The 17,317-nt window shown below is 34.9% G+C and overlaps 1 long non-coding RNA gene across 1 annotated transcript in view; it reads left to right on the top strand.

The window, feature by feature from the left end:
- LOC102551357 (uncharacterized) overlaps positions 1-11,977 on the top strand; it is a 51,171-nt gene extending 39,194 nt beyond the window's left edge. Inside the window, exon 5 of the long non-coding RNA XR_005500762.2 lies at positions 11,342-11,977. This is a non-coding gene — a long non-coding RNA (uncharacterized LOC102551357). The remainder of the gene's footprint in view (positions 1-11,341) is intronic.
- Positions 11,978-17,317: the final 5,340 nt, after the last annotated feature.

The raw sequence follows: 17,317 nt of genomic DNA, 5'->3' as shown, positions 1-17,317 counted from the left end.
GTCATTCACAGATCCTCCTGCCCACATCCTTCAATTACTTCCCATCACTACAATTAGGGGTTTCTGTTTACTAGATGGGAAATAAAAATGTACCTGTTAAATTCATGTCATCTTTCAATAGGATGGAGATCTGTACAGTAGAAAAATATTTGAGAATTTGTTGAATATTAAATATATACTCCCAGGCAAGGGAACTTAAATGGCATGTGGAAAAATTCTATAAAGTAGTAATTCCCATGAAAATTATTTAAATCTCTTAATCCTACATATGATTTTTATATTATCACATTACCTTAAAGATTTAGAATAAATCCAGCCTTATGAGTTTTTAAATATTTAAACATTAACCATGGATCTATCGTTCAATCTTCTTTTTAAAGTAGAAACATCACTTTTAGATAATGAACCATAGTCACTATCAAACTGTCCATGTTGACCTGCACTTCACTTATCCAGAGTCATTTTTGAAGAGAATAAAATTTACTTTTTATGATACTTTTAAAAACATTTTTAAAAGGGTACAAGATAGTGTTTCATTGTCATATTTCCATTTATATGTGATTATTGAAACTTGCTTGTATTTAGCTTCCTTGCCTGTGTGGGTCTCAGCTTTCCTCTTTATATAAATGGAATGGGCTCCCTACTGATTTTATGTAATATATGTTATGTGTATACCCATACATATGCATGTAATACATAAAATATAAGTTCCAGACATAGTAAGCAATAGAAAGTATTGAAAGATATTTTGCATTTCTTGTCTTCTCTCTTCTCCTTAACTTTAGATCCCTTCAACACCTTTTTTTATGTGTGTGTTGTCTAGACTCAGAGTATGAAAAATATATATAGTTAATTTTCTGTTGCAATAAAATATCATGAAAAAAGTGACTTACAAAAGGAGTTTATTTTGGCTTATATTTTCAAAGGAATGAGAGTTGGTTAAGGAGGCACAGCATGCTGGTGAGTAGTATGAATGATGAAATGCTTAAGAAACTGAACAGTCACATTGTTTATCACAAGGGGAGAGAAGAGAGAGTTATAAACTCACAAATCCCATCCCCGGGGATGTGCTCCCTACAGCAAGGCCACACCTTCTCACCCTTACTAAATGCACCACTACTGGGGTACCAAGTACTCTAAAACTTGGCTCTATGAATGACATCTTTATTCAAAGTACATCTTATTCTTGTTTTACTGAGCCTGTCATATTTTGCTTAACATGATGATAGCACCTTCTGTTTATTTTCCAGCGAAGAAGGTAATTTCATCCTTCTTTGGAGCTGAATAAAAGTCTTATTAATATATGCTAGGTATTACTTATCCACTTATCTGTTGATCAGCTGTGGTTTGATATCTTGGCTGTTATGTACAGTGTTCCAATAATCATGGACAGGAAGGTAAGTATGGCATGCTAATGCATCACACATATACACATTTATAACCAATATATCTTGATCATATTCTTTCCTACAATTTTTCTAAGGACCCTCCTATTTCATCTTCTTCCCATCTGTATGTACATATGTATTATGTATGTATGTATGTATGTATGTATGTATGTATGTATGTATGTATGTTTGTATGTATCTTCAATACACTGAGTTGATTAGCACTCCCCATGTTGTATGATACTGGCGTCATTCACTGTTATGAGACTCTACCAGTGGCCACACTCCTAAAGTGATTCTTCCTCCCAATAGCTGCTGTCAACTGCCATAGCTCCTTATCCAAGGGAGAGACTTCAAGAGTCCCTTTGTGCCACACATTATGGAGTTACTGACTCTACTCATCATATTAAGGTAGATAATCATAGCTGATGTTCACGTGAGTTACTACTGTGCTATGTTCAGAGACTAACATTTTACAGAACTCTTCTACAACATCCTGCTTCTACATTATTTCTACCCTCTCCTCTGAATCAGGCCTCAAATCCAATTAAGAGTGGTTACTTTTATTCCCATAATCAATCTTGGCTATATTGCATGCATATGCATATCGTATCTGGCAGGTCAGTATTTCAGTATACAAATTGTCCAGCACTATATAAGCATACATGTCTGTTATTTCCAGGAGTCTACATAGAATCTTGTAGCACTACACAATCTAACCAAAAGGAAATTTGCTGTTCAGTAAAAAATTAATTTCTCTGTCCTATAAACAAAATGCACAATATCTTCAGGAATATGTCATGTCTAGTTATTATTGGCAGCCAAGAGTAATGTCTATAGATTGTATTGTTTGGAGGTACCATTGGCGTGTTTATGACCAAAACTCATAGGGAAGTTAACCTAAACCTGGCCCTGAGATTTGTATTTAATTCCATGTCTTCTGGGATCAGCAGTGGTTAGTTATGCATAGTACCTTTAAACTACTTAAATCATTTAAATTAACTTACAAACTGATAAGTTTCATAGATATTTTGTTTTGGTTGAACCCCTCACTATATCCTTCCTTTCTCATGGCTTCCCAAATGCATCCCTGCTCAAACATTTAGCTCTGGGTATTCTCCCTTATTATTTCATATCACAAATGTTTTCCCTCATATTGGATGCTTTTTTTGTTGGCATTGGTTATCTGTATTTTACACTTAGTATGTGCTGCATAAAGTGTTAGAATCTTAATATTGATTGTGTTTTCAATGAATATGAACAGAGGTTTTTTTATCTTCTCACATATTTTCAGTTGAAAGCAATTTTACCAGAAACTAGAATCTAATGGGTATGTACGCTTGCTTCCCAGTTTACATTGCTTGGTACATTCCCCTGACATTTTAGCCTTAAGTTTTTAATCTATCATTGACCTTCAGACAGATTTCTAGGGCACATAAACCAATGGATCTTATTTAATAAACTAGCCTACTAGTTCTTGCCATTTTCTTGTGTAATGGAAATTTGTTAATGTGGGAAGTTAATGACCAATGTGTATCAGTTTTGTCATTTTGATGATTTTTTTGTGGTATGGTTTTTGCTCTGTATTGGAACTTTCTCAGTATCATTCATATATATATATTCACTTTTTAACTGAGATGAGTCTATCCTATTCTTCATACTAAATCATTCCTTCTAGTGTCTGCAATAGAAATAGCACAGTTATAATAAGTTATTTAAACTACTTTTATCACTTAAAAGTTTTATTTCTCCATAAGTTTTAATAGTTAGTTTTGCTGAATATAATAGTCTAGTTTGACAACTGTCATCTTTCAGAACTCAGAATGTACTTTTCTAGACATTTCTGGCTATAAAAGTATCATAAACTAATACTGTTCTGAACAAAGACTTTTTAAGTGATGAGGTATTTATTGTAGACTATAGATGACTTTGTTTTTCCTTTGGTTTTAATATTTTAACAACAATAGAACAAGTTTATTTCAAAGCCCTGTCTATATAGTGAGTATTCTGTAGTTTCCTATATGTAAATAGGTGTCTTTTTCTTTAGGTTTGGAACATTTCTTCGATGTTTTAATTAAAATCCTCTTCTGTGCCCATGTTATGAAGGTGATTTCATGGTATCTCAGAAACCTCCAATATGTATGTTTTTCAAAATATATAAAGCATTGTAGCATGATTTATTTACTATACCTTGTCTTCCAGTCCTGATACTAGGCTTCTCACATAATCCATTGACCCAGTAAAGTTTCCCCTGATATTTTTTTTAGTTTACTGAGATTTTATTTTCCCACATAATTTCAATTTGAGTTTTCTTCAACAGTGCTCTTTGTTGAATGTTAACTTTGATTCTTGGACCAATATCCCTATTTTAGTTGTATCCTTATTTTTGACCCTTGAAGCATATTCATGTCTTCATTGAGTTGTCTTTTCGCTTCTGTCTCTGACCCGCAGAAAAGAGCAACGACACAGCGTTCTTCTCAATGCAGTTTAATCAGGAACCTTTCTTTCTGCATGCAAACAGGAATCTTTCTTTTCTTTTCTTCTCTCCCTCCCAGCCCCCGAGCACACTCCCTTATATCCTCCCTCAACTCCGCCTCCTCAGTCCAGACTGCGTAATCTCAGTTCATAGGTCCACGTCACATGGCCTGATCTTGTGTCATGGTTCGCCTGAGCAGCTCTCACAGTGGACGTGGCTAGTTTCAGGTGTGAGGAAGTCAGGTGCTAGTCAGGAGACTTAGCTGCAGTCCCGGGCGTCATCTTGGGACTGCCACCACACCCGCTCCCCACATTGTCTGAGCATCTTTATGGCCATTCTTCTGATGTCTCAGTCTGCAAATTTTAGGTTATTTTTATTAATTGTCATCAATTTACTAGTCCTGATTTTTGGAGAAGTCCTATTACAAGAAATTTTTGTGCGAGGATATGTAAACCTAGGGTAAATGTCTTGGGTGAGTTTTTCTTTCTTTCTTGTTCAAGATACCTTTCTTCTCTCAGCAGAAGTATTCATGGTCTTCATAGGAGTAATATCTCATAGTGACATTCTTTTTTGTCTGGTAAAGAGCACTATAGCTTTATCCTGAGGATGTTCCTACGTGTTATTTACTCTCTGGCACATGAGGCCAGTTGAACAAGTTTCTGTGGGTCAGTTTTATGTAGCTATATGTAGTGTTCCTTGGTTTTAGTGATCTGTGAACCATCAGGAGTATTCAGCAGGCAGACAGCAGGACTCAGGTAAGCCCCAAATGGATGAGGAAGAAATGAATCTCTGAATCACATGAGGGAAGTAGAGGGAAGCATTGGGCTTTGTAACAATCTCAAAAGAGTGATACCAGGAGAGGTGAAAGGAATTCCTTATTCAAGTCTATAAGCCATAGTGAGAGACTAGCTGGAGAGACTCTGGGAAAAAACAGGCTGGAATCTGTTGAATCCCAGAAAGTTGAAATATAAATTTTTAAATAAACTCATTCTCAGATAAGCATAAAGATATACACTTTGATTAATCACTACTTAAATAATCTATAACAATATAGATAATATACATAAATATGTATTACACACATAATTTATAGGAATATATATGGCATAATAGTATAATTTAATATAGGTGCACATACAAATACATGAGTATATGAAAGTCTATATGTATGAAATGCAATGTTCCTTAAAAAAAACTTTACAACCATTGGTTTTCTATCTAAACGATTAGGAATGATTTCAAATGTAGCAATTTGATGTAAGTCTGCCATGTGTGCTTCATGATTTACTCTTCAGTGGTAGTAAATACGTGATAATATACTTACACAATAAACGGAAACATTTTCATTTCCAAAACTCTGTGAGAAGGAATTCCTTAGCTCTTCTTCATTGGCTACAAGTCTCTTCTCAAACATAGACTTGCAATTCAAGGAGAAATCTTTGTGCAATTTATAATTTCTGTCAAACAATGAATAACATCATGTTCTTATAAAGCTACTAAAATCCTTGCATATCAACACCAAGAAGATAATATAAAAAAGAAAGAATTGCATGAGGTAATACGGATGCTAAGGAACAATTTTATGAAGAGCTGTGTTTTCTCTCAAGATGATTGTATAAAGGAGTATATAATTATGTTAATTGCTTGCAAAACTATTTAGATTTTCTTCAAATTCTCTACAGAAAAGGTATTTTCTTTTGTATACATTTTTAGTATTAAGACAGCTATTACTGAATTAACAATTTTAACCATAATGTGCCCAGTTTTATTCATATTTCATTTTTTAAATTTCAATTTTTTGTAATATTTTTAAAGTTAATGGATTTAAATGGTACTTGTGCAATGCCTACAAATGAATTATCTAAATTCAGAGATCTCAGAATACAGGTGATGTAAGTGAGTGCTGTGTTCTCAGCCTTCATAATACTTTTATATAAGCTGCTGTACATTGTTAAACAGAATGTTGTTATCACTTTACAAGGGAAAGCTGAGTCAAGAGGTCAAGGCAGGCATGAATATGCATTTTTAATATACTCTAGATAGTATCAGTATTTCTGAATCAGGCTCTAAGATAAAGAACACTTGGGCAGAACAATTAATGCTTTATTTAATCTATTATTTAAAGAAAGTAATTAAAATTAAGTCCTGAACAAACTAATCCAGCTTTGGACCATGTGAACTATAACATCCATCTCCCAGTCATCCAAGTCATGCCTACCAATACAATTTTATCATAATTTTTTTGGAGACTAGCAAATCATTTTGGTTAAATTTGAAGCTTACTGCTCAGGGACAAATCCACACCTATCATCCACACATCAAGGTTCTCTGGAGTAAAAAACTTATAGAAATATAGATATACATATATACATATATATGTGTATTTATATCAGACACAGATATACTATATACAGTATATATCAGACACAGATATACATATATATGTATCTATATGGGATTATTAGAGTGATTTATATAGGCCACGGTCGAGTTAATACAACAATGCTGGCTATAAATGGAAAGTCTAAGAACCTAGTAGTTGCTCAGCCCACAAGGTTGGATGTCTCTGCTCGTCTTCAGCAGACACTAGAATCCTGAAGAAGTTGGCTCTAATGCCAGTGAAGGAATGAACATGGTAAAGGCATGAATAACCAGGCAAAGATCAAAGTCTTTTAGCTTCCATGTCCTTATATAGTTTTCCAACAGAAGGCACAACCCAGATAAAAGGTGGGTTTTCCTAGTTCCAATGAACTGGATTAAAGGGTGTTTTCCAAACTCAACCTCGGAGTTAAAGGTGTGTCTTCCTACTTCAAAGGTCTGGAAGAGAAGTGGATCATTTTACATAAATTAAGCAAACTGCCTCATAAGTTTGCTCTCTATTTTTGGGTTTTAGTTAATTCCAGATATAGTCAAGTTAACAACCAAGAATAACCATCACAGTGCCTAATACTACAAACCTAATGAAAACCCATTACTCAGAAACACATAGTCAAAATAGAGAATAGAAAACTGAAATCTTATTAAGTAGACAGGTAGTCGAGCAACCTTCTAAATATGTATGATTATGCCAATGGGATATTGCTACATTTAGTCTTAAGCTTTTCACAGGGAGAATTGTTAATACAGAGACTGGTCAGAGTATTGAAGATAAGGGTCTGTTGAATCCTGGGACATTGGTAGGCCATGCATGATACTCCTTCCCCATCCTAGGGAACAGTTTGGAAGAAGGAGGGGGAATATTATACATACTACAGGAAGTTGAGGATGACTGTGAATAACACTATTTGGTAAAAGATATTACCATTGCAATCATGAATACACAATGGATGTGGCTATAGGCACAGACTTGCACCGAGAGAGAGACAGAGAGACAGAGAGACAGAGAGACAGACACACACAGAGAGAGACAGAGACAGAGAGAGACAGAGAGAGACAGAGAGAGACAGAGAGACAGAGAGAGATAGAGAGACAGACAGACACACACAGAGAGAGACAGAGACAGAGAGAGACAGAGAGAGACAGAGAGACAGAGAGAGACAAAGGGGGAGTGACCTTGAAATATCAAATTGTCATTGGGAAAGAGTTAGGATGAATAGCTAAAAAGGTAAGATAGGGGCATGTATGTAAATATTATCATAAAGCACCGCATATGTGAACGATAGTGTCATAATTCTTTTAAAATGCCACAGAAACCAAATATTCTCCAATATCATCTTCATTCCTTCCCTCCAACCCAAGAAATAGTTAAGTAGACTTTGGTTTATAGGATGTGTCTTGTATACTCACAGGGGCCATCTGTGCTTGATCGAATAGTTCCCTAAATTTGCCTTGCAGTTCTTTGTAAGTTTTAAATAAACTTTGTTTGTTTTTTGCTTTCATGTCCTATGCTTAGGCAATAAAGTTTATTCAAAAACTATAATTTGTGCTTCTTTTGCTATAAAGTTATTTTGTTAAGTAAATGTCTCAGATGCTTTGAAATGATTTGTATTATAGTGTGTAAAGTCAAATACCCTCCCAAAATACCTTAACATGGGAAATGTGTTAAGCTTAAGACTATCATCAAGCAAAGGAAAACTGGAAAGCAAAGAAAGTTGTACTGCAAAAATTAAAATGAGTATATGATTAAAAAGATTGCATACTCTTAAATTGAAGCAAAAATAGGAAAAAGGAAAAGAAAACTCCTAGGGCTTGGAGGAACATTTCTGTGTAAGAGAGAAATAAACTTGGAGTGTTGTAGATGAGAGTGAAGTATGGAGGATTTTAGTATATTTGCCATTAATATGCTATGAAATGGAGGCAGACACGACACTAAAGACTGTGTGAAATGATTTCTAGTCCAGATCCATTCCAGAAGAATCATCCAGAATCAACTTAACCAACCCAGACATGACATTTGTTTGAAGTTCTTACAAATGAGCTTATGTTTGCTATAAATTATTTTTATTTTTTTTATCACATTGTCTAAGTATCCAGGATCAAAGGACAATTTCAGAAATCCTTTAAAAGTTCTGTCCAAAAGAAAAAGTACAGATGTGATATTAGTGATATGGAAAGGAGATGATATACAGAGCAGACATCATTTTCCTTTCATAATGCTCGACAATTTCTCTAAGCCATTCCCTGATATTTTGCAAATAACAGAACCAGGTAAGATTGAAAGACCCAAGGAGAAAAGCATTCACAGCAATATTAATGGGTTTCCCTGTGAGGAAGTACTTATTTTCAGCAAAAGTGTGTAACTGGAATTCCATATGAATAAGAGTAATCATCTATTCCATGTCCTTTCCCCCAAAACTAGAAATTCTAGAATTCTGTTTATAAAATTGCAAATACATTTAAATACAGAATTTACTACAAAATAGAATCTCTTTCTAAAACATAATCAGTTTCACTATTATAACTGTGTGTAGTGTTTTTGTGTGGCAAGAGGCGACATAGGCACATATGTTTACTGGCCTGTGAAAGCTAGATGTTGGCATCCAGTGTCTTGCTTGGCTACAATCTGCTCTATTATTGAGTCAGGGATTCACAATAAACATGGAACTTGGTGATGTGGTTACTCAGGCAAGCTTGGTAGCCTTAGGGTCCTGTCTCTGCCTCCCAAGCCCTGAGGTTACTGATGTCTGTAAGCTTGCCCAGGTTTTAAGTAGGTCCTCAGCATTTGAACCCTGTCTTTGAATTTATGGAGCAAGGGCTTTCTTAATTGAGTCAAAAGTTTTATTACTTAAAATGATCACTGGATGATACATTGTAGAACAAATTTAAATACATTTTATTTCTTAACTAAAGAATTCAGAATTATTATTTGAGGTTACACAATAACATCTGTCACAATTGTTCTGTTATTATCAAAACATAGCACAGTGTAAACTAGCATATCCATTACAAAATGATTCAGTAAAGGGAGAGAACTTTGAAATTAAACTTACCAATTATACAAATATGATTTACTATAATGCACAGACTTAATTATACTGCTATTTTAGGTAGAAAGAAACCAAAAATCTCTGTTTATTCACTTTTATGTTGTTGATACAAACTTTCATTTAAAGACAACTTGCAGAACTATATATCCTGTGCACCTCCAGTTATTCATAACAACTCTCTCCAGAATTATAGTTGTTATATTCTTTGAAGACAGACCAAAGAATTAGAATTAATTAAAATTTTAGAGATGCCCTTTAAGACATTTCAGGTAGGATCAATACCAGGACCATCATCAGAGAGAAGCGAGAAAACTTGACGTAGGAAAGTCAAATTTCATAGGAGAATGTGTCATTAATGAACAATGAAAGTGAGATTAACTTCTTCATTAATTCTGGTCTCACTCACCTGGGTTTAGGATAGCCCTGGTTTTCAATTCCCTGGTGTACAGGGTATTTCCTTTAACGTGTAACAAAAGCCATCTGATGTAGTATAGGTATGTATTTCCAATTTCATTGATCCGCCAACAGCAAAATGACCTCTTTAATCCCTAGAGGCTGATCTTTTTAGAAGAGAGAATCATTGTAATATTGTATGAAAAGTAAATGTTTTCCAATTTTAGATCATCATTTTAAATATATTTTATAGAACCAGGGAGAAGCAAAAACCCTGAGACTTCCATAAAATGGTAGATCTGGAGTATTTTTCAACGATGAGTCAAATGGAATTAAGTGAAGTATTTGTGTTCAATGGCTGCAAATACTTCAAAGTAAAGAATAAAACCTTACACTTTTCTGATGATTGAAGGACACTTTTTCAAAGTCATATATGTTTGTGAAAATGTTTTGGTATTTTTGACAACATAAATGCATACATGTATTTGGTGACTTGTTTTGATGTAAGTGCCCTCTTCACAAAAGTCTCTATAAGTGACGAAATTAATCCAGGCAAAATTACCACATATCTGAATACATTTAAGAATAATTTGCATGCCAAATAATGTTTCTAACACTATGCTCCATTATGTTATAATAAAATTAAGAGAAAATTTGTCAAGGGTTAGCATTCTCTCTTGAAGTTCCATATCTCGGGGTTGGGGATTTAGCTCAGTGGTAGAGCGCTTGCCTAGCAAGCACAAGGTCCTGGGTTCAGTCCCCAGCTCCGGAAAAAAAAAAAGAAATTCCATATCTCCAATGTTTTAACTATAACCATGAAACTTCTGCTTTTCCAGCACTACAAAAATTTAGGACAACACTAGACAATCAATATCTCTTCTATAAAGGATTTGTGAATGTATCCATGCATAAATTCTGTGGTGAGACTACAGAATTAGTGATTACAAATCTCCCCTTGGCTCCGTCTTCTTGTAGGATACATTTTATATGCATTAATTTTTCTTGGTTTTATTTGTTCTCAGATTTTCTGTGTTTTTTTTCCTGTCTCAAATTAAGGTATCTAAATGGTAATTTGGCTTTAATCACCATATAAAGGATATGTTAATAACAAACATGAATCAAAAATATTCCCCTTTCCTGTTTAGGCCCTGTTAAAAGTATCACAACCTGAAAACAGTAAATACCTCTCAGGCATGTAGGTAAATGATCTTTCTCCACTTTTATATGTAACATATTAAGTCTTGGTCCAATGTCTCTTTTACTTTCTTGCTTGCTAAATGTGTTCTTTGCTAGAAATTTCACTATGGAAATATGATGGTCAGACACGGGTTCAGATTCAGTGTAATTAATTGTAGAGAAACACACATTTATGAATAGTGCAAATATTCTGTTAACTCTGTGAGACTATGAAAAGCACACTATATTTTTTCCAGGACAAAGGGTGCGATTATTCCTGAATGGCCTTCATAATTGAATGCTGTGTTGGTCGTATACTGATGAACTGGCGAATTGTCTTTGCTGCCTCCTCTATGCTACTCCATCTTAAAAACCCTTCTCCTCATATGAATATTTACCTACCCTAGAAGCTCTCTGCTTATTCTCTACAGTGACACCCACACACATCCTCGTAATTCCTATCAACTAATTTCATTCTATAGGACGATGATCAGCCTACTGAAGAAGTGGAGGTGAGCACCCTTGAGAACAAGTATCCAACTATAATAGCCGGAGGATGACTTTTTTCCTGATAAATAATCGAAGCTAAAAAGCAAACGCTTCCTAAGGGTGGTGAGGAGGTAAAAAAGCGATATACAGGTAACCCATAGAAATTTGGCACAGTACACTTTAACACAGTAATTCTAATACTAGGAATCAATTATAGAAGTTCATCTTCATTTAAGTGGAGTATTGCATCTTCATTTAAGTGGAGTATTGAATGCAAAATAAATAAATATTTATAACCTTATAATAAAAGAGAAAATGAGAGCATGCCATTATAATAGAATATTCTATAATGCTATATTTTTCATATGTTTCTATTAAATTATTTTATTTATTTACATTCCAAATTTGTCCCCTTCCAGGTACCCCCTCCCAGATTTCCTCACTCCATTTCCCCTTCGCTTTGCCTCAAAGAGTGTGTTTACCCACCCGCCCATGCACCCACTCCCTTCACATACACAACCACAGTGCAACTTATAATGCTACCTTAATCAGTGGATCTATGAATGGGAATAATGATATTAGGCTATACTGACACCATATATTTCTTATCTTGAATAGATATGTGCTGTATGGGTGAAATTTAATTCCTTAATGATTTATTTCTTAAAATATATGAAAATAAATAAATAATACTTAATTCTAAGACTTATTAATAAATATTATGATTTATACTTGTATTTTCAATTTCTTTAAAACAATTTTTAATAACATTTTTATCAAATTACATGAAATTATTACCTATACATAGTGGATGACAGAGAAAGAAAGATCTCAGGGAAGGATACCATCAGTTTTTAAAATTTGACCTTGATAAAGTAAAAAGTAAGTACATATACAAATATTACTCAAAGACAATTTATAACAAGATATATTCAAATACTGAGTTTGAATAGTTAAGGACTATTTTCTCAAGCAATATTATGATAGTATTTTGCCATTTTATAAAGTGTTCTTGAGTATAAATGATGAACAATGTTATGTGCAGTCAGATATGTGCCCTGTAGCCACCTCCTAGAATTTGAACTATTCTCCCATAAAGAGAAGGATGAGACTAGAAGGACTCAGAAAGCTAAATAAATTTAGAAAACTCAGAAAACACATGAAGTATACAGGTGCACAATCTTCCCCAAGATTGTAAGAACAGTGAAGAGTTGCTAGAGAGAGAAACAAGCTACCTGTACATTGATCAGAGACTCAAGGATCACAGAAGTTGTAGATTATCACCCAGTATGGCATAGACCTCACAATGACACAACTGTATGTCTTAGTAACCACTGGCCTGTACTCTTTGAGTAACCCCAATTTATGCTCCTGTCAGTAAGCCATACACTCGCACATTCACTAAATTAGGCTAGGACAGAGTATCTTTTTGGGTCCTTTATTGGTATCCAATCTATGATGAAAAAATAGGTTTAAATATCTCTTCAAGAAAAAAAGAGCCAGCATTGTATAATAGCACATCCTGAGCTATGTGTATAAGTTTCATAGTCCAATGATTAGTTAGCAATCTATACTCTGATATTGTATACATTGTGCAATGATTTCCACAGACAAATTGACATATCTATGAATCCAATCTCCTAGGAAATTTCAAATGTTACTTTTTATAACACTACTTTTAATAATCATACGTATTCCATATGTCAAGCATCTACATTTTATGATTGCACTGCTTCCTGTTGATAGAGGGTTATTGATACCTCTAATTCATATTACATTAAGTACCTGACAAGTCTGATTTTTCTATATTTTCTATTAATTCAATTTAAAAAAATTAAACCCCACATGTTGACAAGATCATATTTTTTCTATATCTGGTTTATTTCAATCACTACAACATCCTGTAGGTTTACTCTTGCTTAAACATATCACAGTGTAAAGTTATTTTTTTTAGATTCAAACAGCAATTTATTGTTTATTAACCTTTGTATCATTTCATCTATTAATAGATACTTAACCATCGGTACAGTAAATAATGTTCTCTTGCCATTCTCCTTGAATCAATAGGAAATAATGAAACAAAATTAATAAACAAGAAATATAAGAACCAGGTAGAAAATAGTCATACAGAAAAGTAGGGAATGCTCAGAAGCAAGTAGCATTGGTGATTTCTTTTCTTTTATTGGATATTTTTTTATTTAGATTTTAAATATTATTTTCTTTCCCAGTTTACCATGTAGAAACCCACTCTCCCTCACCTACCCACACACTCCCTCTCACCTCCCCACCCTGGCATTCCCCTACATTGATGCATTGAACATTGACAGGACCAAAGACTCTCTTCACATTGATGCCTGACAAATCCATCCACTGCTACACATGCAGCTGGACCTATAGGTCCATCCCTGTGTACTCTTTTTATGTATTTATGCATGCATGCATGTATGTATGTGTGTTTGTATGTATTTGCATTTTTGTCGTTTTGAAGTTATTTTTATTGGATATCTTTTATTTACATTTCAAATGTTATTCTGTTTCCTAATTTCCTGTCCATAAGTCCTCTATCACATGTCCCTCCACCAACTTCTATAAAAGTGGTACCACTCCCAAATCACCTCCTCTTCCTGCCTCCATGTCCTGACATTCCCCTACACTGGGGGTCCAGCCATGGCAAGACCAAGAGCTTCTCCACCCATTAGTACCCAACCAGGCCATCCTCTGCTACATATGCATCTGGAGCCATGGGTCTGTCCATGTGTCCTCTTTGGGTAGTGGTTTAGTCTTGGGAGCTCTGGTTGATTAGTATTATTGTTCTTATGAGGTTGCAAGCCCCTTCATTTCCTTCAATTCTTTCTCTAACTCCTCCAATGGGGACTCTGTTCTCAGTTCAATGATTTGCTGTTAGCATTTGACTCTATATTTGTCAAACTCTCGTTGAGTCTCTCAGGGGACAGCTATATAAGGCTCCTGTCAGCATGCACTTCTTGATGTCACCAATATTATCTAGAGTTGGTAGCTGTATGTATATGGGCTGGATTCCCAGGTGGGTCAGGATCTGAATGGCCATTCCTTAAGATTCTGCTCCCAAATGTGTCTCCATATCTCCTCCTATGAATTTTCTTGTTCCCCTTTTAAGAAGGACTTAAGAAAGCATACTTTGGTCATCCTTCTTAAACTTCATGTGGTCTTTGGATTGTATCTTGGGTAACTCGAGTTTTTGGGCTAATATCCACTTATCATTGAGTGCATACCATGTGTGTGTGTGTGCTTTTGTTCGTGTGTGTGTGTGTGTGTGTGTGAGAGAGAGAGAGAGAGAGAGAGAGAGAGAGAGAGAGAGACAGAGAGAGAGAAGGATATTTTCTAGTTCAATCCATTTACCTATGAATTTCATGAAATCATTCTGTTTGATAGCTGAGTAGTATTCCATTGTGTAGATGTACCACATTTTCTGTATCCATTCATCTGTTGAAGGGCATCTGGGTTCTTTCCAGCTTCTGGCTATTATAAATAAGGTGGCTATGAACATAGTGGAGCATGTGTCTTTGTTGTATGTTGGAGCATCTTTTGGGCATATGCCCAGAAGAGGTATAGCTGGGTCCTCAGATAGTTCAATGTCCAATTTCCTGAGACATCTCCAGTCTGATTACCAGAGTGGTTGTACCAGCTTGCAATACCACCAACAATTGAGGAGTTCTTCTGTATCTACATCCTTGCCAGCATCTGTTGTCACCTGAGTTTTTAATCTTAGCCATTGTGACTGGTGTCATGTGGAATATCAGGGATATTTTGATTTGCATTTCCCTGATGACTAAGGATGTTGAGCATGTCTTTAGATACTTCTCAGCCATTCGATATTCCTCAGCTGAGAATTCCTTGTTTAGCTCTGTACCCCATTTTTAATAGGGCTCTCTGGAGTCTAACTTCTTGAGTTCATTGTATATTTTGGGTATTAGCCCTCAGTCAGATGTAGGATTGTTAAAGATCTTTTTCCAATCTGTTGGTGGCCATTTTGTCCTAATTAGTGTCCTTTGCCTCACAGAAGCTTTGCAATTTTATGAGGTCCCATTTGTTGGTTCTTGATCTTAGAGCATAAGCCATTGGTGTATTGTTCAGTAAAATTTTCCCCAGTGCCCATGTGTTTGAGGCCCTTCCCCACTTTTTCTTCTATTAGTTTGAGTGTATCTGGTTTTATGTAGAGGTCCTAGATCCAGATTGACTTAAGCTCTGTACATGGATATAAGAATGGATCAATTTCCATTATTCTACATCTGACCTCCAGTTGAACCAGCACCATTTGCTAAAAATGCTATCTTTTTTTTCCAGTGGATCATTTTTAACTCCTTTGTCAAAGATCAAGTGACCATAGGTGCATGGGTTCATTTCTGGGTCTTCAATTTTATTCCATTAATCTACTTGCCTGTCTCTGTACCAATACCATGGAGTTTTTATCACTATTGCTCAGTAATACTGCGGAAGGTTAGGGATGGTGATTTCCCCCAGAAGTTCATTTATTGTTGAGGATATTTTTCTCTATTCTGGGATTTTTGTTACTCCAAATGAATTTGCGAATTGTTCTTTCTAGCTCTATGAAGAATTGAACTTGAATTTTCATGGGAACTGCATTAAATCGGTATATTGTTTTGGCAAAATGGCCATTTTTACTATAATAATTCTTTCAATACATGAGCAAGGGAGGTCGTTCCTTCTTCTGAGACCTTCATCAATTTCTTTCTTCAGAAATTTGAAGTTATTATATAGATCTTTCACTTGCTTGGTTAGAGTCACACTGAAGTACTTTCTGTTATTTGTGACTCTTGTGAAGGGTGTCATTTCCCTAATTTCTTTCTCAGACTCTATACCCCTTGAGTAGAGAAAGGAGACTGATTTGTTTGAGTTAATTATATACCCAGCCACTTCGCTGAAGTTGTTTATCAGACTTAGTAGTTCTCTGGTGGAACTTTTGTGGTCACTTAAGTATAATATCATATCATCTACTAGTAGTGGTATTTTTGTTTCTTCTTTTCCTATTTGGATCCCTTTAACCTCCTTTTGTTGGCTGATTGCTCTGTCTAGGACCTTGAGTACTATATTGAATAAGTAGGGAGAGAGTGGGCAGTCCTGTCTAGTCCTATATTTAGTGGGATTGCTTCAAGCTCCTCTCCATTTTCTTTGATGTTGGCTACTGGTTTGTCATATATTGCTGTTATTATGTTTAGGTATGGGATTTAAATTTGTGATCTTTCCAAAACTTTTATCATGAAGTGGTGTTGAATTTTGTCAAATGCTTTCTCAGCATCTAATGAGATGATCATGTGTTTTTCTTTCTTTGAATTTGTTTATATAGTGGATTACCTCTATGGATTTCTGAATATTAAAACATCCCTGCATCACTGGGATGGAGCTTACTTGATCATGATGGATGATTGTGTTGATGTGCTCTTGGATTTGGTTTATGAGAATCTTATTGACTATGTTGCCAAAGACATTCATAAGGGAAATTGTTCTGAAGTTCTACTTCTTTGTTGGGTCTTTGTGTGGTTTAGATATAAGTGTAATTGTCATTTTATAGAATGAGTTAGTTAGTGTTCCTTCTGTTTCTTTATTGTGAAATACTTTGGAGAGTATTGGTATTAGATCTTCAATGAAGGTCTGAGAGAATTCAGCACTAAAATCATTGGTCATGGCCTCTTGTATTGGGAAACTTTTAATGAATGCTGCTATTTCTTTAGGGATTATAGGACAGTTTGTTTATCTGATCCTGATTTAACTTTGGTACCTGATATCTATGTAGAAAATTGTTCATTTCATCGAGATTTTCCAGTTTTGTTGAGTATAGGCTTTTGTAGTAGAATCTGATGATTTTCTAATTTCCTCAGTTTCTGTCCTTGTTTCCCTTTTCATTTCTAATTTTGTTAATTTGGATACACCTTCTCTGTCCTCGGGATAGTCTGGCTAAGGTTATCTATCTT

This window comes from Rattus norvegicus, chromosome 2, assembly GCF_036323735.1.
Source record: "Rattus norvegicus strain BN/NHsdMcwi chromosome 2, GRCr8, whole genome shotgun sequence".
NCBI classification, from domain to species: Eukaryota; Metazoa; Chordata; class Mammalia; order Rodentia; family Muridae; genus Rattus; species Rattus norvegicus.
This window is presented reverse-complemented; position numbering and strand designations above follow the sequence as displayed.